Genomic DNA, 25,508 nt, shown 5'->3' with positions numbered 1-25,508 from the left:
TTAGTCAGAGCTTTCTTGGAGTTGTGTGCTCAGTTCCTGGTAGGATGTTTTAAGGGGACATTGACCATATGAAGTGTATTTAGAAACTGGAATGGTGAAGTTTTAAGTTCATTTAGAACATTTAGTTTAGCAATCAGAACTGGATTTGTCACATCATTTTCTAGTTGTGTGGAGCTGAATAATCTTTTAGCTTATCAGAAATTTAATTTCATGATATATAAAGGGAGAATAATAATTTACAATGTCTATAAAATAAGAATAATCCTATGTCCTAAGGGGATTAACAGACTGGTATGGAAATTATCTGGCAGATGATAGGTTTATGGACTAAATGTTTGCTGCTGCTGCTGCTAAGTTGCTTCAGTCGTGTCTGACTCTGTGCGACCCCATAGACGGCAGCCCACCAGGCTCCTCCATCCCTGGGATTCTTCAGGCAAGAACACTGGAGTGGGTTGCCATTTCCTTCTCCAATGCAGGAAAGTGAACAGTGAAAGTGAAGTTGCTCAGTCGTGCCCGACTCATAACAACCCCATGGACTGCAGCCTACCAGGCTCCTCCGTCCATGGGATTTTCCAGGCAAGAGTACTGGAGTGGGGTGCCATCACCTTCTCTGGGACTAAATGTTTATGTCCCCTCAAATTCATAAGTTGAAGCCCTAGCCCTCAATGTTATGGTACTGGGAGGTGGGACCTTCAGGAGGTAATTGGGTTTATTTATTTTGGCTGTGCTGGGTCTTCACTGCAGTGCATGGACTCTCTATTGTGATTCGCTGGCTTTGTCATGTTGCAGAGCGTGGATTCTTGAGTACGAGGGCTCAATAGTTGTGGTGTGCAGGGTTAGCTGTCCATGGAATCTTAATTCCCCAACCAGGGATGAGTTCTCAACCACTGGACCATTGGGGAAGTACACCTTTTTGGTAATTGGGTTAGATGAGGTCATGAGTGTGGCACTCTCATCATGGGATTAGTGCTGTTATAAAAAGAGAAAGAAGGGCTTCCCTGGTGGCACAACAATAAAGAATCTGCCTGCCAATGCAGGGTATTCAGGAGATGAGGGTTTGATCCCTGGGTTGGGAAGATCCCCTGGAGAAGGAAATGGCAACCCACTCCAGTATTCTTGCCTGGGAAATCTCATGGACAGAGCAGCCTGGTGTACATCCATGGGGTCACAAAAGACTGAAGATGACTGAGCAACTAAACAATAAACAGAAAGAGGAAGACACGTGAGCCCTCTTTCCCAAGTGCCCACCAAGGAAAGGTGGACATGAGGACATGGTGAGGACATGGTGAGAGGTGTCCGTCTGTAAGCCAGGAAGAAAGTCCTCACTGAGAACTCAATCTGCTGGTGCCTTGACCTTGGATGTCTTAAATTCCGGAATTGTGAGAAAATAGAAGTCTGTTGTTTAAAGCACCCAGTCTATGGTATTTTTTCCCAGCAGCTTGAGCTAAGAGAGCAGGTACCATTATTTCAGAGAATTTGAGGAACTATCTAGAAGGTCCTGGGTGGCAGCTCTGCCTCACTATGAATAAGGAATTTCTTGTATCAGAGCATCTTAACAAGATAGCAGGGGAGTGGATTCCTTCTGGCCGAAGGATGCGACCTGTATGGTGACCTGGCTGATTTGTGTAACCTTGCCACCCATCTTGTATTGGTTCCACCTGTGTGGTCTCCTGGAGCATCAAGGCACAAGTAAGAAAGAAACCTCACAAAAGGGAGGTTCATTTAAAGAAAAGTATCCCTACTTCTGATCTACTTCATGGGTTTGTAATTCAATCTTCTCAAAAGAATTTGTTCATTTATTTCTAACTTGGCTGTGTTCATTTATTTTAGCCAGTTATACCTGAAAAATTATATCTTTTAACACAATGTCGGTTACTTCCACCAATTCAAATGACTATAGGCTTAAAAAATTGTTCATTCTCTTAAACTTGGAACTCAGACATCAGTTTTAATTGCTCCAAACCAAACACACACTGTTTTCCAGTGGGGGATTACCATCTCTAAAGGGAATAAAACTGAAATGCAGCAATGCATCATTTTCTATTTTCAGAGACAAGATGAACCCTCAGCTTACATATATAGTCCCTGAAAAAAAAATAGATAAATGACCCTCTATAAAGCACAGAAAGTCCCAGTGGAACATTGGATCTTAACTATGGCACCATGAAGGCATGCTGGTATAATTTACTCATCACTAATGATACTTATATGAATTTCATTAATATGAAAAAGTAAATTGCTGGTGTCTCTACATAGATAAACTATATTTTTGCTGGCTTTTAAAAACCATCCCGGGTGCATAATGAGAACTATCATGAGAATTGAGATCCTGTGTATAAAAATTAATGTGCATATATCATATACAGTTGGCATCTCATATTATTATTCAACACATATTAATAAATTAAAGCATGTTTCTAACTAATAGACTAGGAAGAGGCAACATGGTGCTTTTTTAGGTGCTTTATCAGCTCTTAAAATCCAATATGAAGGAAGATTCTCGAGCATAGTTGATTCATTTTTGTTGTATAAGAGAAACGAACACAACCTTGTAAAGCAACTATACTTCAATAAAAATTGATTTAAAAATAAAAAATAAAACATAGCTGAGGTTAGGAGTCATTGAAACCTAAAGGAGAAAATATTTAAAGTCCTTTCTGGAAAACAAATATGTTAGAATTTGCTAATGGGGGTTCATTGAATTTCCTCTGTAATGTGTGAGGCAAAGCCATTCATGAGAGTGAGGCAAGGACAGGGGTGTAGGAGTCATGACTGGAGGGGTGAAGGTGTGAAAGGAAATCTGCAGAGTGGGAAAATGAAAGTACTAAAAGCCTGTCAATATGTAAAATCGCACAGAGTCGGACACGACTGAAGCGACTTGGCAGCAGCAGCAGCATTTTGAATCCCATGTTACCAACCAATGATAGTTACAAACACACACATACACACATGCCTCTGCCTTCTCAGTTGCTTACTAAAATTTATTTTAGGCATATTTTATCAATTGAGGATATTGATATTAGCTCTTTGTCACGCTGTTGCGCAGTTTACAGTCTCCTGTGTGGTTATTGATTTTGTTATGGTTTTATTTTTTCAAATTTTCCACCATGTCAGCTCTCACCCTTCTTTGTGACTTTTCCCATTATTTCTAAGCAAAGAAATTCCTTCCTTTAGAAGAGCATTATAGCTGTCTTTCCTTCAGGTTAGCTTGTCATCACCCACTCCAGTGTTCCTGCCTGGAGAATCCCAGGGACAGGGGAGCCTGGTGGGCTGCCATCTATGGGGTCGCACAGAGTTGGACACGACTGAAGCGACTTAGCAGCAGCAGCAGCAGCTTGTCATCATTTCTAAGATGTCCCTAAATTAGAATCCTCCTGTCTACTGTGGTGTTCATCATGGTCCTAACTTTCGTCCATGTCTACAACTGAGTATGAGGCAGTCTATATCTGTGTGACACAGGGTTGTACACTTGAAGAGTGGGGGAAACACACATTGCCCAACATCAAATTAGTAATCAAGTATTTTAAGCTCATTACTTTTCCTGTAATTGAATATTCAGCTCTCTCATATGGATTCCTTTATTTTTCAGTTGAGTCAATTGAGTCTGAAATTGGCGAAACAAAAACAAAACAGTCAAGCAGTAAATGGAAGGAAAGTACATCCATTGAAGGAGTGAATATTTGTCTATTTTCACCATAGGAGCTGGCTGTCAGATGCCTGGAGCAGAGACAAAAGCCTTGGGAGAACTTAGAGATCACGAGGAAAACTCCCCCCGCCCCCGCCCCCACCTCCCTCCACTGGTCCCAGTGCACATTCCTGAGCTGGAAGGATATTTCGCTCTTAAAATCTGAGAGGCTCTCCAGGGATTTTCCTGGAGCCTGAATAAGGCCCTTGACACATTTCACTTCACCTAACTAACATGAGCTCTGTCATTCCTGGCTTGGGAAGAGCAAGTCTGCCCTTGGGTGATTTTAAGCTGGATGCTAAAGAAAGAACAGGGCAAGTGAGTAAGCATCAAGCATGTCACTGGGCTAAGAGCCCTCCCACCAGATAGGGAAGAATCAGGCTGAAGCCTCCCTCTAGTTTAGGGATTCATGATAGAAGGTATTTATCGAGCCACGAGTTGGTAGCAGGCATTGTCACAGAAATGGGAACTCCTGTTCGTGTAACTGAGTTTGCCTGAACTAGATATTCATTCTTCCGGAAGGAAAACTAACTGCTCCATAGTTTGCAGACTGTGGACACCCAAATTCCCTCAGCACTTTATTCACCTTGCCAGAGAGGCAAACACCTACCGTCTCAGACTTCTATTTATCCAACGTCCAGCCATTTGTCTGTTCATGTAATAATAATTATCATTGTTACTGTTACCAACATTTCCCCTGAATTAGCAGGACGACATAGAAACCATTAGTGACCATCAGAGTATTTCGATGTCACTAGAATTGACTGTTTTTACTTCTGCGTCCCTCTCTTGGTTCTATCCATTCTCTGTTTATCCCTTTTGTCTCGTCTCTCTTCTCTCTCTTTCCATGTCTGTCTCTCTCTTTCTCTCTCTCTCTCTCTCTCTCTCACACACACACACACACACAGAGAACACACCTCACACCTGCCTTTCAAACAACGGGGTGCTCTTCACCACATTACGGATAAAGTGTACAATCCCTGCCCTTTCTTTTTGCAGATTTAGCAGCTCTAGGGTGTTCGTGGTCGACTGTCACGTATAATTTTCTTTCTTTTGTGAAGTAATTGAAGTGAAGTCATGACTCAACCGTTATTGTGAGGCTGACAGATTTGGAAAATACTAAAACTCCTACCCTCACCGAAAGCTGCCTTTCTGGTCTCTTACGCCATTATCTCTCCCATCAGCTGTCGTCCGTGCTTGGAGACTCTTTTCCTTACTTAATTCGTTGTGTGATTAGATGTAATGAGGAGCCAATGTGAATCGTGCATTGGAAATGAAAAATAATATAGTATTTCAATCTTCCGAGTAAATTAGTTAAAAGTCAGGAGATTCTAACACTAGAGTCTCTGCACGTGAAGCATTGGACGAAATCGGACCTGTAGGAAATAAAATGTCTTTGGCCTCCCTGGATTGTAATAGATCAGTTGACCCATTTCAAGAGGTTTTCTTTAAATACTAACCTGATTATAAAGGTTGTATGCTTTATTTTTCCTCTTAATGAAACCCCATTTCTTGTGTGAGTCTCATCATTATCCTGGACTTGCATTTTTTATAAAGAAGAAGGTGAGATCCTGAGAGGGTGAGCATTGGGTGTAATTTTAGGGGACAGCAGCTCTGGAATGGGATTTGCAGATTTCTGGCATGTGGAACTGGAAATTCCAGATTCGTGGTAGCATCTGCTTGGGCTCCACGGGTCCATCATCCTATCAGGTGTTGTTTCCATGGCAACCTGCCAGGAAGCATCAGTGCTCTAACTGCTGGACCACACAGGGTATTCTCAACTCAGGAAGCTTTCCTCTTACAGTGCTGGGTTATAGTCATTGTATATAATGCCAGCTACTTACCTGTGACTTTCATCTCACGTTCCCCCATTCCTTCCTTTTCTCCTTTCCACATACCATCTCTTCTCACTAAGAAGGGAGTCCTTCTGGCAAGCGCACCAAGATGTTGGAGTTGCTAATGTGTTTCTTTGATGACAGTGCTTTGATTTTGCCTCCCTACCTCTACTTCATTTTCTTGGGCTCCAAAATCACTGCAGATGATGACAGCAGCCATGAAATTAGAAGAAGCTTACTCCTTGGAAGAAAAGCTATGACAAACCTAGACAGCATATTCAAAAAGCAGAGACATTACTTTGCCAACAAAGGTCCATTTAATCAAACCTATGGTTTTTCCAGTAGTCATGTATGGATAGATGTGAGAGTTGGACCGTAAAGAAAACTGAGGTGCGAAGAATTGATGCTTTGAACTGTGGTGTTGGAGAAGGCTCTTGAGAGTCCCTTGGACTGCAAGAAGATCAAAGCAGTCAATCCTAAAGAAAATCAGTCCTGAATATTCATTGGAAGGACTGATGCTGAAGCTGAAGCTCCAATACTTTGGCTACCTGATGAAAAGAACTGATTCATTTGAAAAGACCCTGATGCTGGGAAAGATTGAAGGCAGGAGGAGAAGGGGACGACAGAGAGTGAGATGGTTGGATGGCATCACCGACTCAATGGACATGAGATTGAGCAAGCTCCAGGAGTTGGTGATGGACAGGGAAGCCTGGTGTGCTGCAGTTCATGGGGTCACAAAGAATCAAACATGACTGAACTGAACTGAACCTCTGGGGTACTTGTCTAGTTCTTACCGTCTTGATGTCGAAGCTCTCTGCACCCTCTGAACAGGCTGGAAATGTGATGTTTTCAGCGTCATCATGCACTCTCCTCCCCGGGAACAGTGCTATGCTGTTACCTGGTGCCATTCTGTGAGCGCTGCGTTGTTCCGTGTTAGTCCTGATTCTGCCACAGACAGCATTCCAGTTCTCACTGAAGGCTACTCTTATTTTTTTGGCCCTGAAAAGGGAGGTTCCTAACTTAACAGCCTCTGAGGAATTCCACCCTGAACACAGCTTATGACTTCACTCATCAAATTCCTAATTCTCTCCAGGTCCATCCTCATTACTTTTAGTCTGTCTTTTTTTTTCTAGTCCCCAGCCCCACTGAGCAGACTCTGGCTCCACGGGCTGCCTGAGCAGAGTCTGTACGAAGCAGCTTGACCTCGGGTACTTGGCAGCCATGTACTGATGTTCAGATCTCTGTGGTCTTTTCTGTGGCTCCTTTGACTGCTCTCAGTAAGCCAGAAGGGCTATTTGTCTTGTCCTGTGGTTCTGAGCAGAAAGAAATCGCTTCTTGATGGTCAGACAGCATGAAGACTTACTCTCCAGGGAAGCATAGGTTCTCACTCGAGTCTTTTCCTGCTCCCGATTTTTCAAATGCTTCTCCAAAGCCAGATACACAGACTCTTCCATGGAACCTGGTCTGCTAGTTGGGTCTGCAGCAGATCTCTTGCACTCTTTCTTGCCTGCTGTGGGACAACACTCACGCATAGATCCTTATTCTGATAAGTTTTCATTCAGTCTAGTTTGGACAGCCATTATAATGGGAATGGATAATTGACCTCGTTTGATCCCTGGGTAGGGAAGAGCCCCTGGAGAAGGGAATGGCAACCCACTCCAGAATTCTTGCCTGGAGAATTACATGGACTGTACAGAGTCACAAAGAGTCAGACAAGATATCTGCACACGCATGTTCACTACAACATTATTCACAAGAGCCAAGATATGGAAATTACCTAAATGATAAAGAAAACATGAACACACACCCACACGGTGGAATGTTATTCAGTAAAAGAAAAGGAATCTTGCCACTTACTATAAAATGGAGGACACTACATTCACATGCTCAATGAAATAAGCCAGAAAGATAAAGACTGGGGGATGGGGACATGGAGTGATACAGGTCAAAGGGCACACATTTCCAGTTATAAGAATAAGTTCTGAGGATCTAATGTACAGTATGATGACTATAGTTAACATGATACTGTAAACCTGAAAGTTCTTTTTTGAATTAAAATTAAAATTTAAAAATTTATTCATCTGGGCTCTCCTGGCAGCTTAGCTGGTAAAGAATCTGCCTGCAATGCAGGAGACCCCATTTTGATCCCTGGGTGGGGAAGGTCCCCTGGAGAAGGGATATTCTCCACTATTCTTCCCTGAGAATCCCCATGGACAGAGGAGCCTGGAGGCTGCAATCCATGAAGACACAAGAAATCCACACAACTGAGTGTCTAAGCACAGCACAGCACATTTATTTATTTATTTGGCTGTACCAGGTTCTTAGTTTCAACATGTGGTATCTGCTTCCCTGACCAGGAATGAAACCCTGAAAGTTTCTGAGAGTTGGGACTTCCCCAGTGGTCCAGGGGATAAGACTCTGCACTCCCAACGCAGGAGGCACAGGTTAGACCCCTAGTTGGGGAAGATTCTGCATGCTTCAAGGCCGAAAAAGATAAGGAAAGTTGCTGAGAATAAATCTTAAGCATTCTCATCAAATACACACACACAAAAAACTAGGTATGTGAGATGATGGATGTGTTAATTATATTGATCTTGGTAATCTTTCCCTAATGTACATCAACTCATCACCTTGTACAATTAAAGGTATGCAATTAGAATTGTCAAAAATGTACAAGTAAATTCATTTCCACTGAATGGTCGGCGAGATGAATGATTGATCAGTCTCCAATCAATTTGCCACTGCACTCATGCACTCATATGCTAAACAAGAGCATGGGTCAGAATCCAAAGTGGTAAACGGTGGTATATTATACACAGACCTAGCCTAGTGGCTCAGATCGTAAAGAATTTGCCTGCAATGCCGGAGACCTGGGTCTGATCCCTGGGTATGAAGAATCCACTGGAGAAGAGAATGGCAACCCACTCTAGTATTCTTGCCTGAAGAATCCCATGAACAGAGGAGCCTGGCAGGCTACAGCCCACGGGGGCACAGAGTCAGACATGACTGAGTGACTAACACACACGAGGGTCTCCATGGTAGAGTACCATCAGGAGGACCCGTCACGTTTCCTAATATATGATTTTGCTATTTCCAATACTGTTGCTTAATCATCGGAGAAGGCGATGGCACCCCACTCCAATACTCTTGCCTGGAAAATCCCGGGCTTCCCTGGTGGATCCAATGGTAAAGAATCTGCCTGCAATGCAGAAGACCCAGGTTTGATCCCTGGGTCAGGACGATCCCCTGGAGAAGGGAATGGCAACCCACTCCAGTATTCTTGCCTGGAAAATCTCTTGGAAAGACCGTGGGGTTGCAAAGAATCATGCTGACATATTCCTGGATACCTTTGGATTTCATTAATTAATTAGTCTCTGCTCTTGTTTAAGTTTTCCATAGTTTTCTGTGAGTGTTTAGAGGGACTAGAATCTATGGTTTTCTTTCCCTCAGCTGTGGGTTGGGAAAGTTTGCTTTCACTAGGGAATTCCAAGGCCTTGTCTGTTAACCTGGCAGTTGTAGTGAGGTGATCGTTTTGCGAGACAGGGATTAAGGGCATTTCATCGTTTGTACACAGGCTGCGTTCTCATCTGTCATTTCAGTGCAGGAGTCAATGAAGACATCTTAGTCTTAATACGTTGCAGATAACCTCTCTCTGCTGTGTGTTTTCCGCTTCTAGCTCAGAGCCTAGTGTTCCTCACACTGAAAAGAGCGGTGCCTGCTTGTTTGTTTTGCTATTTGCTTTTTCAATCTACTTTTCAAAGTAGTACGACTTTGTAATTCAAACTGTCACCCAGTACTTTGTATGCCATGCGCGCTCTGTCTTCTCAGTCATAGCTGTGATCACGTTGTCTGCTTCTTTGTATAACATTTCTGTGTGGGTCTCTGTGTTGAATTTCACTTATTTGGCGACTATGAAAATTCAGGTCTCACTGGAGTTTAACTTTTCACTCCATGAATAGAAGGTTTGCTAAATAGACTTTAAGAGTAAGATAAAGAAATAGTGAATTTACTTGAAGGAAGAATTTTGAAGACACAGCCATTGTTTGAAAGCGAATAAATCCTGCTAAACTGGTCTGATTTTCTTTCAACAAGAATAAAACATCTACCTGGAAATATTTTGCTAGATTTGCCTGCATTTCTTTATATACATGAAAATAATAAAATACATTTTAGGGTTTCTTTATTTTGTTTTTGTTGTTATCTTGTTTTTTTTATTTAAATTTTTTTTTTACTTTTTTATTGGAGTACAGTTGCTTTACAATGTTGTGTTACTTTCTACTACACAGCAGAGTGAATCAGCTGTGCTTAGTGGTTTAGTTGCCAAGTCGTGTCCGACACTTGCAACCCCATGGACGGTAGCCCACCCAGGTTCCTCTGTCCATGGGATTTCCCAGGCAAGAATACTGGAATGGGTTGCCATTTCTTTCTCCAGGGGATCTTCCTGACCCAGGGATAGAACCCACATCTCCTGTTTTGCAGGTGGATTCTTTTCTGCTGAGCCACCAGGGAAACCCAGCTATACATACATATGTATCTCCTCTTTTTTGGATTTCTTTTCCATTTAGGTCATCATAGAGCACAAAAATGTTTCTCTAATTCATATTTGAACTTATATGAATTCTCCATCTATCAGTGGTAGAATGGAGGATTGCTTGTTCCTTGAAAGTACATGTGATTGTGTATGCTGTGTGTACATGTGCGTGTGTGTGTGTGTGCGTGTGTGTGCACATGTGTGCGTATGTGCATTGCACGTGTGTGTGTGTGTGTGTGTGTGTGTGTGTGTGCTATGTGTGTGTGCTCCATGTGTGTGTGTGTGTGCTGAAGGAGGGGATTTAGATGGTGGTCATTGAAACTCTGAAATTTTTTTTTTTAGTTTGTGAAACATTTTAGTTTTTTGGTGTTCAATTTGCTCAATTTTAGATTCTTTTAGTGACCTAAAACTAGCCACTTTGAATCCTTTTCACAGTAAAGCAGAATAAATGCAGGCACATATAAATGAATGAAATAACACATTTACAATCTCTGTATAGGCTTGCTGCTGCTGCTGCTAAGTCGCTTCAGTCGTGTCCAACTCTGTGCGATCCCAGAGACGGCAGCCCACCAGGCTCCCCCGTCCCTGGGATTCTCCAGGCAAGAACGCTGGAGTGGGTTGCCAATTCCTTCTCCAATGCATGAAAGTGAAAAGTGAAAGTGAAGTCGCTCAGTTGTATCAGACTCTAGCGACCCCATGGACTGCAGCCCACCAGGCTCCTCCGTCCATGGGATTTTCTAGGCAAAAGTACTGGAGTGGGGTGCCATTGCCTTAACCATCTAGAAATGTGTAGATAAACACAGATCTAATACAGCTCAGCAAAAACAACTATAATGTTATTTGTACTGATTTTCCTCTAAACTTTTTTCTATATATGTATTCCTATTATACATGCACATATATACACAAATATACACGTATGTAGAATGTGCACTCTCTCTGTGTGTATATATACACACACACTTATATATAGAAAATTCAGATGATTTTATACTAATCCTTTCCCATCCATCTATTTTTATTCAATATAAATGTTTTCTGATGTAATCATTTATTCTTTGTAAACATATTTTAAATGAGGAGGCAACATTCTGCCTCACCAAAATACCATTATGTATTTTCTTTTAGCTTGCTTTCACTATAGTGTATAACACTATGAGGCACAACTTCATAGGGGTGATTTTTAGAAACTGAAAGTATTAATATTGTTCTCTCAAATGACAGCCAAAAATTGCACAAACATGCAATATTAGAGAAAAGCATGCAAAACCCACATTAGAGTTTCTTGGAAATTTATGTCAATAAGAAAAGAGAATAAAAGAATATGGCTGCTCTTTACTGGGAAGTAAATAATCTTCAAGAATTTACTGTCTTAACTAGATACGCTAAGTTCTTCATGGTACTTTTTCACGCATTTTATCTGTTCCATCTTCAAATTCTTTTTTCCACTTGAATTAACTTCCCAATTCTCTGCGAGCGCCTTAGGCTTACTTACACTAGGCTTAAGGTGAGCCGAGAAACCAGAACTTAAGTGCTCAGGGCTACTTTTTAAAGGAGTATTTTCTGTGAGCAATTCAACTAGAGTAGACAAAAGTCTCAGGTTGCAGTAAAATAAAGATGATTTGAAATATAAAATTCAACTTAGTGGAAAGGTATAGTGTTTGCTTTTCCAGTGTCCATGCCAGCTGAATTAGTTTTGCGCTCTGCAGATACAGACACTTCTGTGAACAGAACTGGCCTGGTATTAAATGTTGGCAGCACCAGTTTTGATGAAAAATGCAAAGTTTTAGCACATACCTAGTGTTAGTCATGGAAACTCAAAAGATAAGAGCAAGTGAAGTTGCTTACACATCGTAAGCAGTGCTGCAAAACATTAGCCAAATGCCTTACAGCTAAAACAGTGAAAGTATGTGAATTTGAAATATGTACAGTATTCTCTTTATCTAAAAAAAAGTTATACACAGTCAGCAAAAGAATAAGATGGAGCATTCCCTTCAGGCAGGGACAACTGACTGACTGATAAAATCCAAGGATCTAAAAATAAGGCTCACTCAGAGCTGCCCGAGGACATCTTCAGTAATAATTTCATCTCGTGTGTGCAAATTCACTATGTTAGATGCTTCAGGAACTAGAAGGACACAGGTGATCCCTGACACTAGATGTTAATTCTTAATAAACGTGCCATAATCTTCTCCCGCTCGTGGTCACCATTCTATTTCATGGTTTACAAAGCACTTTCGTAACACTGGTTTCTGTTGTCGCAGGAAAGAAAATTGAGGCCCAAAGAGAGTAAGTGACTTATCCAGCGTCCTACACCTGAAAAAATAGAGACTGTAGATCTCAGATTCCTGCCAACAAACCCCTTTGTACAGCAGAATTGGAAGAAACTTGAGACGTTACCTGCTTCAAAGAATCTCCCTCATATACATATCATGATACTGTGCCATTTCCCATAAGAGATATTCTTTCGGTTTCAGTCACATTTAATGATAAGGAAAGCAATAAGAATGTCTGGAATACCCACTACGGTGCTTTTTTGTGCTATCTCTAACCTTTATAATATCTCTGTAAGGCAGAGATGATTCTTCCCAATTTACAACTGAAAGTGCATGGTTCAGAACAGTTAAATGACTCAATGTAAGTCCCATGGCTAGAAATGGTACACCTGATGCTCACACTGACCGTCCAGAAGCAGCTTTGCCTTTTCTCTCTAGGAATAACTGCTCAACATATAAATTTCCCTCAAGGGACAACATATTCACATCACGTACAGAAATTGTTTCCCTGGCTGAAAATGCAAAGATCATTGGCCATCCAAGTTTGATGGCAGATGAAAAGAGAAATCCGAAAGGGAAATGATAGAAATTGTTTCCCTGGCTGAAAATGCAAAGATCATTGGCCATCCAAGTTTGATGGCAGATGAAAAGAGAAATCCGAAAGGGAAATGATGGAACTTTACATCTGGTAGGTATTCTTGTTTCCTAGTAAAAGAATTGTTCTCCATGTGCTGAATGTATATTTTATACGGCACTGTAAAATCTTCTTAGGTAAGTAAATTGGTCTCTCTTGTTTATTATGAAGACCAAATGGATCATTGTAGAAGTTTCCAGGAAATACCACTTCCCAACCAGTCCAATCCTAACTCTTTGCCAAAGTCAACTTGCCTCTCACTAAATGGTATCCAGCAAAGCTCTTAACAACTTTCATCAGAATAAAGCAGATATTTCAAACGACATTTCAAAACCACTCTTTAAAAAATCGTTCTTATGTGCAAATGAGAAACATATAGCAGATCTTATAAGGGCAAAAGTCTTTTGGCGGGGGCGAGGGGGAGGGTATTTCCAATGGGACTCTCAGGACACAACCCGCTCGGAACACGCCACGTGATCTTCCAAGGCACCACTCTCCAGACCAGGAGGAGGCTGGGTGAGCAGGAAAGTCACGCATGTGCAGACTGAGGAGCCCCCAGGCACTGGTAGCAGAGCTCTTACAGACATCGAGATTGGGATCCCCCTACTAGAAACTGCTAACCATCAGTGACAGGTTAAAGGCCCTTCTTTCTTCCGTCTCCAGCTGGACATGAAATAGAAATCTTCAGAAACACAAAATGTGGATTGTGAATATATTGTTTTCTTTTATCTTCAGGAATGCATTATCTTCAGGATCTCTTCCATGTGCGTGTACATTTCTGTGAAGAGGAAACAAGCCTATTCAAAAGTAAGCGAAAGGCAGTAAAAGGCCTTCCAGGAGCTCCAGGTGCCCTTCATTACACTGTGCTGATTTTGCCATGCACGGCCAAAATTCTTGGGTACAAAAACAGCCACTTTGAATTCGATTTAATGCAAAAGCAAAAGCCTTTGCCAAGGAGCAATTACAGCTGGAATATAGACAATAATAAGCTGCATAACTAACAACAACGATAAAAGTTAAACTGTTCTTTCTTATGTATCCTTGCTAGTATTTGTCAGTATTACCATAAAGACTTAATTTTATAGGTGAAAAATATTTAATTCCTTTCTTTTTTCAATTCGTCTCTTTATAGTGAAAGGAAGTGGTTTCCCACATTTGTGAACTGGTTATAGTTCTATCTTATAAAGTGTTGTTCATATTCTTTGCATGTTTTCATTGAATTTTCATTGATATTTCTTATAAAATTTATGTGGTCTTTATAAAATAATGAAATTCACCACTTATTTATTGAATAACTGAATTTGAAATATGGCTGAATTTTGATTAATTTTTGAACGAAGAGAATTTTAAATTTCTTACATAGTCAGATCTATCAATCTTGTCCTTTCTAATTTTTTTCTATCATCCTAACCTTTGTGAATTTTTTCTGCCTTGCAATTTGCTGAATATACACTCATTTTTATACACGTGTATACTTTTAATGCCTGGAAAATCCCATAGACAGAGGAGCCTGGTGGGCTGCAGTCCATGGGGTCGCTAAGAGTCAGACACTACTGAGCGACTTCACTTTCACTTTTCACTTTCATGCATTGGAGAAGGAAATGGCAACCCACTCCAGTGTTCTTGCCTGGAGAATCCTGTAGACAGAGGAGCCTGGTGGGCTGCTGTCTATGGAGTCACACAGAGTCGGACCCAACTGAAGCGACTTAGCATGCATGCATGCATACTTTTAATTGTATGGCTAAATAGGTAATAAATTAAGATAATGTAATAAGTGATATCTAAGCTGTGTTGTTCATTAGTGTATCCCCAGGACCAGCAATAGTGTCTGGTATATAGCTTGTGCTTTATAAATTACTCTCCAACTCTTTTAGGTTGTATCTCTTGCTTCAACTGACTAAGGAGCACAGAGGTGAAATTATCAAACCAGAGAATAGAAGTGAGGAAGACACACAACTGACAGAAAAGCCAGCACCTCCTTCAGGGGAAGTTTTCACTGGAAGCTCCATCTGCGGAAGATGCCACCTGCCTCTCATACCTGTCTGTGCAGACTTGCCCATCGGCCTCTGCCTCAGGAAGGGGGCTGCTGAGATCTAAATGGTCAAACGTGGGATGAAGAAGGAGAAGCAAAAGAAGTCATGGCCCATTAATAACTCAGAGCATCATCTCTGAGTGTGCGTGTTGTCTGTGAGAGTAAATCAATACCCTACATGTTTAGTTAACACCTTAGCAATAAGACAGACTTCCTGGCTTGTTAAATGCCATAAAAGACTGTAACTTAATATTCAACCATCTTAAGCAGCATAGTTCTAAAACATTTTTGAAAAGAAACCTCATTCTCACATATATTCCGCACCTTTCCATATACTGACAAAGAAAACCAAGTGATCCAAAGCCACACGGGGCACTGGTTCTTCTGACACCTGTCACTGGATGACGTCCTTTGCTGACTATTGGGCAAGGTGGATTTCCTCTTAGCATTCTGTTTACACAATCAGATGGAGACTCAAGAGATCTCTTCATACTTTATTCTAATATTCTTCACTGTATTACACTTATTCAACAGAATTGTAGTCATCTCCTAGATTGAACGAAGTAGCTACAAAAAGCTTTCAAATAAATTCTCTTCACTCCTATGAATTCATGGCCATGTGTTCCTAAAGGCTCCACATGAAGGGAATGTTTCTTTTTGTCTTTGGCTTAACTTTTTCCTATCTTGTATCATCTTGTTTAATATGTTCTGCTTCCATTTCTCTTATTTCCAAATAATTCAGATTAGAACTTTTTAGCTATCTCAGATTTCTCTCCTTGGATGAGTAGAAAAGCTTTAACATCATAAAACTTTTCTATAAACATCAGGGAAAGGGGAAAACCTTCCTTCTCTAAGCTGCAACTCTTTCATAACCCCTCTTGGACTTGAGGCAGAGCTTACCAGAAAGAGCAGTTTGCTGGTTGCCCTGGCAACCTCCTGACTCATTAACAATTAGCTGCTCCCAAAGTCCTTAGACAGCTGAAGCCCATGTAACGGCTATCAGAAGGCTCCCTCTGGCTCATATTTAGTCCCAACGCCCAACTGAAATGCTTTTTCTGAGGGAGATGAGACAACTAGTGAGTGCTTGCCTGTACACGAAGAGGCAAGCAGGCATCTCCAAATCGGGATGCCTTACCCAGTACAACCGCAATGACTCAGATGACTTGGACTGGGGGAGAAACACTAGCTAAGATTTTATACACCAGCCAGCAACCCAGTATTCATATCAGTGACTGAGAGCTCTTCTGTGTCACACTGATTCAGGCAAGTTCACTCTGTTCTCCAGAAACAGTGAAATGACCTGATACGTTTTTGTTCCATCGGCGTTTAAGTTAGGTGTGTAGAGTTTTATAACTGAGATCTGGCCTCCAGCTTCCACAGCTGGTCATTCATAGCAAGAGAGGCATTAATTGACAAACATAATCAGTCAACGGCTTCCCTGGAGGCTCAGATGGTAAAGAATCCACCTGCGATGAAGGATACCTGGGCTTGATCCTTGGGTCAGGAAGTTCCCCTGGATAAGGGCTTGGCAACCCACTCCAGTATCCTTGCTGGAGAAATCCATGGACAGAGGAGCCTGGCAGGCTATAGTCCATGGGGTCGCAAAGAGTCGGACACGACTGAGTGACTGTGACCCACCATCAGTCAACAGGCATTTTCTAGGTCTCCTGTTTGACTGCCATTCCCAGCTCTGTGGTGGTGATTGTAAAAGACACAAGAATTAATTACCAAATACCATTTCAGGTTTCAGGGATGCTGTACTCAAATGATTACCATCAGGAATGTTGAACTGCTGGTAGAGAAGAAGCCTCCAGGTCTGTTTGCATATTGATTTGCATGGAAAGGAAGGATGTTTGAGGAGATTTGCACAAAAAAGCCTGGAGTTAGAGGTGAGGGAAAGCTGGTGGCAGGAGTCTGGGGCCTGAGGAGTAGGTAAGCCCTTTCTCACAAAAGGAACTGAATTTTATTTATTTATTTATTATTTAAAAAAAGAGGAACTGAATACAGAAACTGAAAGGGGAATTGAGAGAAATGGATGCTCTTGTAGAAGTGCTTCGAGGCCTCAGCGACAAAGTAAAAGTTGCTCAGTTGTGTCCGACTCTTTGTGGCCCCGTGGGCTGTAGTCCATGGAATTCTCCAGTCCAGAATATTGGAGTGGGTAACCTTTCCCTTCTGCAGGGGATCTTCCCAACCCAGGGATCGAACCCAGGTCTCCTGCATTGCAGGGGATCCTTTACCAGCTGAGCCACAAGGGAAGCCCCTCGGTGACAAAGGACAGCACATGTTAGGGCAGAAACAGAATGAGGAGGGGGCTTCCCAGGTGGCCCCCGAGGTAAAGAACCCACCTGCCAAGGCAGGAGAGGTAAGAGATGCAGGTTCTATCCTTGGGTCTGGAAGAGTCCCTGGAGGAGGCAGGGCAACCCACTTCAGTATTCTTGCCTGAAGAATCTCATGGACAGAGGAGCCTGATGGCCTACAGTCCATGGGGCGGGCTATAGTCCACAGGGTCAAAAAGAGCTGGACATGACTGAAGCGACTGAGCACGGCACACAGCACAGAGCGAGGAGAGGCCTCTCTTTGTTTACAGGCGGGACACAAACACCACGGTACGGGTGCCCACAGGCCCGCAGCCGGGAGAAGCTCGGGATTTATACCCTGGCGGTGGATCCGAATGCAGAGGTAGGTGGAGACATCGCCCAGGCCTGTGTGGACAAACAGAAGAGGTCCCTCGGCGGCTGAGCACAGACGAGAAGCACCAGGGGAATCCCAGAGATAACTGGGAGGGGCTTAGGGGCATGGCGGGTGAGGGCCTCCGTGGGTAAGTCCGCGCAATGAGCCAGTAAATAGGCCTGTGCCTCAGCGTTACCTTATTTATAGCCACATGTTGGAGGCTATTTTCCTGACCTGGTTTTTTGGAGCCTCTCCCACGTGGATGAAGAGAGTGTTGGTGAGACCATTCTTAAGGCAATTCAGAGAAGCAGGCTGGGTAGCAAGAGAGTCCCATTCAGTCCTGAAAAGTGCAGTGAATTATGTGAATGCTATTTTTTCCTCTCTCTCCCCTCATTAGAAGATTTTGGTCATGAAACAACTGCAGAGGGTTGTAAATAGGACCTCCAAGCACTGATAAATAGGAGTAGAAGGAAGCATTCTAATGGAGGTTAGGTAACATCACTGCTGTGCTGTGCTCAGTCATATCTGACTCTTTGTGACCCTGTAGACTGTAGCCTGCCAGGCTCCTGTGTCCATGGGATTCTCCAGGCAAGAGTACTGGTGTGGGTTGCCATTTCCTCCTGCAGGGGACCTTCCCGACCCAGGGATAGAACTCACGTCTTCTGAATAGGCAGGCAGATTCTTTACCACTTCCCCACTTGGGAAGCCCTAATGACATTGCTTAAGTGGAATATGGCTCCCACATGAAGCACTGGATTTAACCGGGAGGAACTCTCCCCAGAACCACACACACTCTCTGTTTACCACCTCTCTCCTGCTGGCTCAGGAAGACAAAGGGGAACTGGTTGATGGCTATATGAGCAACACAAGTAACGAAGGAGAGGCTCAGTTAATACTGGTCACTCCTAACTATTTTAATTTTTTTTGATGTGCACCATTTTTAGTCTTTATTGAACTTGTTACAGAATTGCTTCTCTTTCATGTTTTGGTTTTTTGGCCGTGTGGCCTATGGAATCGTAGGTCCCCTCCCAGAGATCAAACCCGAAACTTCTGCATTGGAAGGTGAAGTCTTAACCACTGGACCCCCAGTGACGTCCCTCGCTTGTAACTACGAACGCTGCCATGAAGCGTACTTCTCCCAAGCAGGATATCATCCAGCAAAGAAAGGTTTCACCTTCTTAATATGCAGGCTTGCGATCTCCACCCTTTTCTGTTATCTGATGTTGGATCCCAAGCCTCCTTGTGTTAATACAATGATCAGGAACCTGAAAAAAAGGTCAACAGCTAGTCCTCTCCTGTTTTGCATCAATTTCTCAAGCTTGAGAATGCCTGGAGTGGTCTTCTGCTGGCAGGTTACTTGCTTAGGGAACATTCATCATAAGAAGATGAAAGCCAATGTGCAGAAGGGATTTTCAGAGTGTGTGTCATCTCCCTTCTTCCCTCTATTACCTCCAAAAATAACTATTCATAGTTTCAAGAATATTTCACTAGTGATCTTTTAGGATGAAAAGTCAGCTGTGAAACTGGTGTAATTCATTCTTCCTGGAAATACGATTTGAAAAAAAATAATTGATGTCACTTACAGATAAGATTTCAGAGGAAATATTTTTTGTTTGACCCATTACTAAGAGTACCCATCAAAGTAAAATTATTTCACGTGTTCCACGTGTCAAAAACTGCCTGCCCAACTGTCGTGGTGGCCTTCTGGATAGAACAAGACAGCTCCATGCCCTAAGCAAGGAAGGATAATTAAGATGGAAAGTAAAATGCACCCAGTTACAATAATGTCCTTTGAGGTTATACGGGGTGAAAAATATAACTAAATGCAACTTAATTGCTCAAAGGTCTAATATTTAAGACTCAGAGTCATGCGTTCCACCTATTTTAATCCACAGATTTTACCCTCCATCACCTTTGGGTGAAATCTATTTGTTGCATCATTTCATCAGAAAGCTCTTGATGTTCTATTGCACTGCCTGATCAAGTGTAGGCTTAGGTAACCAGACAGATATTTTCTGACATGTCTTGGCAATTGCCTGATGCCTCACCAAAAACTTAGCTGTGAAGAAAAACCAAGTGTAACTTGATCTCCTTTGGGTCCAGACCCAGTATTGGGAATGGCAGTGGCGTAGCTCCTTGGCATTGAGAACTCTGTGAATAAGAGAGTGGGTGGAGCCTCAGTAGAAATGAAAAATGTCAGAGAACTTCCAAAACTGTCATGGCACTGCTGTTTCTATTAGATTGTGAAGAACCTATTTTCCTTCTCTCTCTTTTTTTAAAAATACAATTTGTTGAGAAAGTTAACTCTTTTTTTCTGTTTATTTCTCTCTTTTTTTTTTTTTGCTAAAAATGGTTCATTCAGATCTTGCAAAAATACTGGTTTCTCTGTGAAAGAGCATTAGGTTCTAGGCTCGAATGATTTAAACAAATTTTTAGTCAACATAAACGTTTAAAGGGGCTTTTGCAAGACAGAAGAAACATAGGACAATTACACGGGCAGAACTCTCACAGGTTGGCTTTTCCTAATTACTATTTATTGGCATATAGTTGATTTCCAATGTTATTTTCTGCTGTACAGCAAAGTGAATCAGCTATGTAGACACATATATCCACTCCTTTTTAGAGTCTCATCACACATAGGTTATAACAGAGTATTGAGTATTGATACTGATCTGACTTCAAAGGAGAGGGCCTAATATGTGTAGTTCAGATTAATTTTAATAGCTGTAGGAAACCTCCACCACAAAGTGGAAGCAAAAAGAAAAGAAGAAAGGGGACTATTATGAACACAGTGGTTCCCAGCCCCACCCCTCAGTTCATGCACTGCAGCCCTAGAATCTAGTGTTAGTCACTCAGTCGTGTCTGACTCTTTGTGACCCCAAGGACTGCAGCCCACCAGGCTCCTCCTTCCCTGGGATTCTCCAGTCAAGAATACTAGAGAGGGAAGCCATTCCCTTTTCCAGGGGATCTTCCTGACCCTGGGACTGAACCTGGGTCTCCTGTATGGCAGGCAGAGTCTTTACCATCTGAGCCACCAGGGAAGCTCAGTATCCCAGAATGTGACCACATTAGGAGACAGTATCTTCCCAGAAGAAATTAAGTTAAAATGAGGCTTTTGGGGTGGGGTGGGGGGAGCTAATCTAATCCAATATGACTGGTGTTCTTATAGTGAAAGTCGCTCAGTTGTGTCTGACTCTTTATGACCCCATGGACTATACAGTCCATGGAATTCTCCAGGCCAGAATGCTGGACTGGGTAGCCTTTCCCTTCTCCAGGGGATCTTCCCAACCCAGGGATCAAACCCAGGTCTTCCGCATTGCAGGTGGATTCTTTACCCGCTGAGCCACAAGGGAAGCCCGAGTGTCCTTGTAAGAGGAGGAAAGTCAGACACAAGACACTTAAAGACAGGGGATGAGAAAACAGAGAGAGAAGGCCATTGTTTACAAACTGAGGAGAGAGGCCTCGGAAGAAGGCAACCCTGCCAGCACCTTGATCTTGGACTTCTAGCCTCCAGAACTGAGAATATACATTTCTGTTGTTTTAGCCATTCCATTTGCTGTAATTAGTTACAGCAGATTTAGCAAACTAATGCACAGACCAGAGACCAAAGACATTTAGAGGCAGAAAAACTGTGACTCAAACTGTCATGAGGGTCATGCGGAGGGTAGAAAGTTAAGATAAAGATGAGAAGGGCAACGTTTGCACACTCAAGACTCTTCTATTGAATTTTGCATGATCATAGTCCACATACTGAGCCTCAATTTATTCATCTCTAAAACAGACTGCCAGGTCCTTGGGGTCACCAGTGGGACTTTGCTATCTTTTAAAAATACGAATCTAGCCCACAGAAAAAAATTCTAATAAGTAATTAGTGATTCCAGAAAAAGAAAGCAAAGGAGTTCTGCTTCCTAAAGGAACTTACAGATATTTAGAGTTAAGGAGGTTCATGGAATACACATAGAAATACAACCAGGGGGTGAGTAAATAGTGAATATTCAAAAGAATGAGGGCTGTAAAACTTGCAGAAGGCGAGACCCCTGAACCTGGGGTGGTCATGGAAGAAGGTGAAATCAATTTACTCTTTGAAAGTTGAGTGAAGACTGGAAATGCATAAAAGACAGATACAGGTCAGGAAGATCCCCTGGAGAAGGAAATGGCAACCCACTCCAGTATTCTTGCATGGAGAATCCCATGGACAGAGGAGCCGGACGGGCTACAGTTCATGGGGTCGCAAGAGTCAGACACGATTGAGTGACTACACCACCACCACCACCACCACATCTCAGACAAGAGCAAAGAGGTAGAAAATGCAGTATATGTATTAGGGACAAGAAGAGTAACAGTTTGCAAAATTGGAGTCCTTTGCACATTGGAGAAAACACCTTTGGTTGTTCCTGTTGTAGGTTAATTCTTTAGAGCCATGAACTTTAAAAATATTAAGGTAATTTGACTAGCTGCTGGAGGCAGAAGGAATTTGTCTTGCCTATGAAAATCAATCAGTTACTACGAATTCTATCACAATGGGTGAATGCTTTACCCAACAGAAGAAGTTCTTTCTACTCTTCCTGACCTAAAGAAACCTCACTGTTCTCTTCCTCCCTCGTTGACACTTGGCGTTATTTGGACAAGGAGTCCACTGCAGGCAATTTTACTTCCCCTTAGAAGAAAATATCTGCCAAAGGAATGCTTTCAGAGCTTCAAAATACCAAATCCATTCTAAGTAGTATTCTAATACCACATCCTTTTAATCTTTTCATCAGAATAAAACTCCAATGGATTGCCATTTGGTATTCCCCTTGACCTATGTAATCCATTCTATGACAGAATGATCTGGGTTCGTCAAAGCAAACCATTCAACATCACAGTAATACAAGTCTATGCCCCAACCATTAATGCTGAAGAAGCTGAAGTTAAACGGTTCTATGAATACCTACAAGACCTTCTAGAATTAACACCAACAGAAAGATGTCCTTTTCGTTATAGGGGATTAGAATACAGAAGTAGGAAATCAAGAGTGAAAGTGGAAGTGTTAGTTGCTCAGTCATGTCCAACTTTTCACAAGTCCGTGGACTGTTACCCGCCAGGTGGCCCTGTCCATGGAATTCTTCAGGCAAGAATACTGAAGTGGGTTGCCATGCCCTTCTCTAGGGAGTCTTCCCAACTCAAGGGTCCTGCATCTCCTGCACTGCAGGCAGATTCTTTAACATCTGAGCCCTCAGGGAAGCCCATTAAAACCATGGAGGGCTCCAAAACCCTGGCAGGTGGTAAACATTTTACTCTAATTGAAGTAAGAACTGATGGAAATGTTTGAATTTTGAAGACGATGAAAGAGAGCAAGTCATAGTTTTATTGAGGATGGTGTTTCATGGAGAAGCTCTACTAATCATTAGCATGTTAACCGATTAGGGGTAGGAAGGGATAGTGAGAATTAAAGTCTAATTATTAACATTTTGCTTCATATTAGTCATTGGACTAGAGCTTCATGAGAGTGGCTTTTGAAGGAAGCTTTGTTGGAAAAAGCATACAGATCATAGAGGGAAGTGAGAACTGGGGAAAAGGCAGGGAAATAGATAGCTTCATGACCTAGACCTTGGCTTTATTCTTATGGGGAGTAGGAGGCCAGGGTTGTCCTTGGAGTAAGAATCTGTTAAGACACGAATTACATTTGTTGAAAATTATTTTAGCAGATATCTTCAGAATGTGTCTCAAAGGAACAAGTAAGGTAAACTATACTAGTGTCTAGTACAGATATTTTATGTCTTCATGTAATATCCAACTTTATCTTAATTTTTTTATATTCCTAGGCTATTCCATTCATCTGTGTTTTTTTCAGATTGTTGCAAATCTCCAAAAAATGTTCTAATATATTTATTGAAAAAAATCCACATGTAAGTGGAGTTTTGAACCCATGCAGTTCAAACTCTTGCTGTCCAAGCATCAGCAGTATATTTCCTCAACCTTTCATATCCAGACAAGAATCACAAAGATTCCTCTTCTCTCTAAGGGTTTGTTTCCAGTATCAGTCTATGGGATGAAAAGAGCAAGGGGATCAAATTAGGTACAGAAGACCTGGGTGGGTCATGTTCTGAGCTTTGTAATTTTGTAGCTTAGGAAAGCTACACACCTTCCACCTTGGTACAAATGAGACTGTACTTGTGAGGCTTACAAGAAATCTTCCATTCTGGTCTCAGTATTGATACTAAATGATAGATATTATTGCTGTTATTGCTTTTGTTGTTATTCTTATTATTACATCACTGCTCTGCCATGAGCCTGGGCATGTGATTTTTCTTACCTTTTTCCTGGGCTAAGATGGAAAGAGGTAGAGTCTCAGGCTTGTCTTTGGTTTGGCCTGTTGTAACTTCATGTCTCTTTGTCTTTATGGGAGACTGAGAAAGGCACAGTTCTATTTTGGTGAAAATGCTTTAGGTGCAACAGTCTTTTGATAAGAGCATTTTATTGGGAGCACAGTGATTGGTGGTGGACCAAGACCACCATCAACACAGTTGGTTGTTCTTTAATTCACAGAACTTGAACTTAATAATCAGTCATGTCAGACTGGGGGGGGGGGGGGAACATATTCAGGCTTCCCTTGTGTTTTATAGATTGGGACTTAAATCAGGGAGCTTCCTCGTCAGGGAATCCCATATGAGTTCTTAGGTTCTTTTTCTTAATGCAATAGTTCAACTTTCCAGTTTCATCTTCAAGCCACAGGTCACCTGCAGACATCAGCTCTTCTTTGAGATAATGCATCTACAAGCTGATATTTTTGGCAGAAAACTGCATTCTGGGTCGTAGGTCTGGTATCTGTAGGAATCCTATTGTGGCTCTAGTCTGCTGACCTCACCTCTCCTCTGCGACCGAATCTACATCCACAGATGAGTTGAGGGTGGCTTGGAGAGAAATTATGGATGACCTTCCAGTTCCCTCTGGGACTATGTGACCTCTGACAAATCCCAGAAATTCTTTCTGCCTTGGAGACAAGTTCCTCCCCAGTACTTCCCTCTGACAGGTGCTGTCAGAATCAGAAAGCCCTGGAAGATTCTCAAAACACTGCCTCAAAGTCATAATTATAATTAATAATAGTAATTAACTTTCATCACAGATGAGTCATCTATACATTAGAAATTCAGGGATAATTTGTTTCAAAGTTCTCCCTTAACATTTCCTTACTCAGTCTCATTCATCATAAAAGGTTAAGTTGCATCTTATTTTTATTATTTTTAATTTTTTTCAGCTTTTTCAAACTGACAAACAAATTTATATATATTTAATGTGAACAATGTCATGTTTTGCTGTATGTAGACATTGTGATATGTAGACATTGCAATCAAGCTAACTAACATATCCATCACCTCACATAGTTACCATTTGTGTGTGTGTGTGTGGTGAGAACATATATGATTGCTCAGCAAATTTCAGGGGCTCCCCAGGTGTCAGTAGTGGTAAAGAACCCCCCTGCCAATGCAGGAGATGTAAGAGATATGGGTTCAGTCCCTGGGTCAGGTAGATCCCCCAGAGAAGGAAATGCAACCCATTCAAGAATATAATAGAGTATTGTTAATGACAGTCACCATGCTGTATCTTAGGTCTCCAGAACTTACTGATTTTGCATAACTACAACTTTTTGTTGCATTTTTTGCCCCAAATCTCCCTATTTCCTGCACTCTCCAGGCCCTGGCAGCCACTATCCTAGGCTACATTTTAAAGAAAATATTCTTAGCTTTTGAAGGGAATAGAAAGAACTTTTCCTATCTTATGTTTGATGCACTTGAATCACTGATATTGGAAAAATGACTTTTTCCCTTTAACTATGAAAAAAAGGGGTAAATATTTTCTAATCTA

The sequence above is a fragment of the Bos taurus genome, chromosome 23 (genome assembly GCF_002263795.3).
Source record: "Bos taurus isolate L1 Dominette 01449 registration number 42190680 breed Hereford chromosome 23, ARS-UCD2.0, whole genome shotgun sequence".
NCBI classification, from domain to species: Eukaryota; Metazoa; Chordata; class Mammalia; order Artiodactyla; family Bovidae; genus Bos; species Bos taurus.
This window is presented reverse-complemented; position numbering follows the sequence as displayed.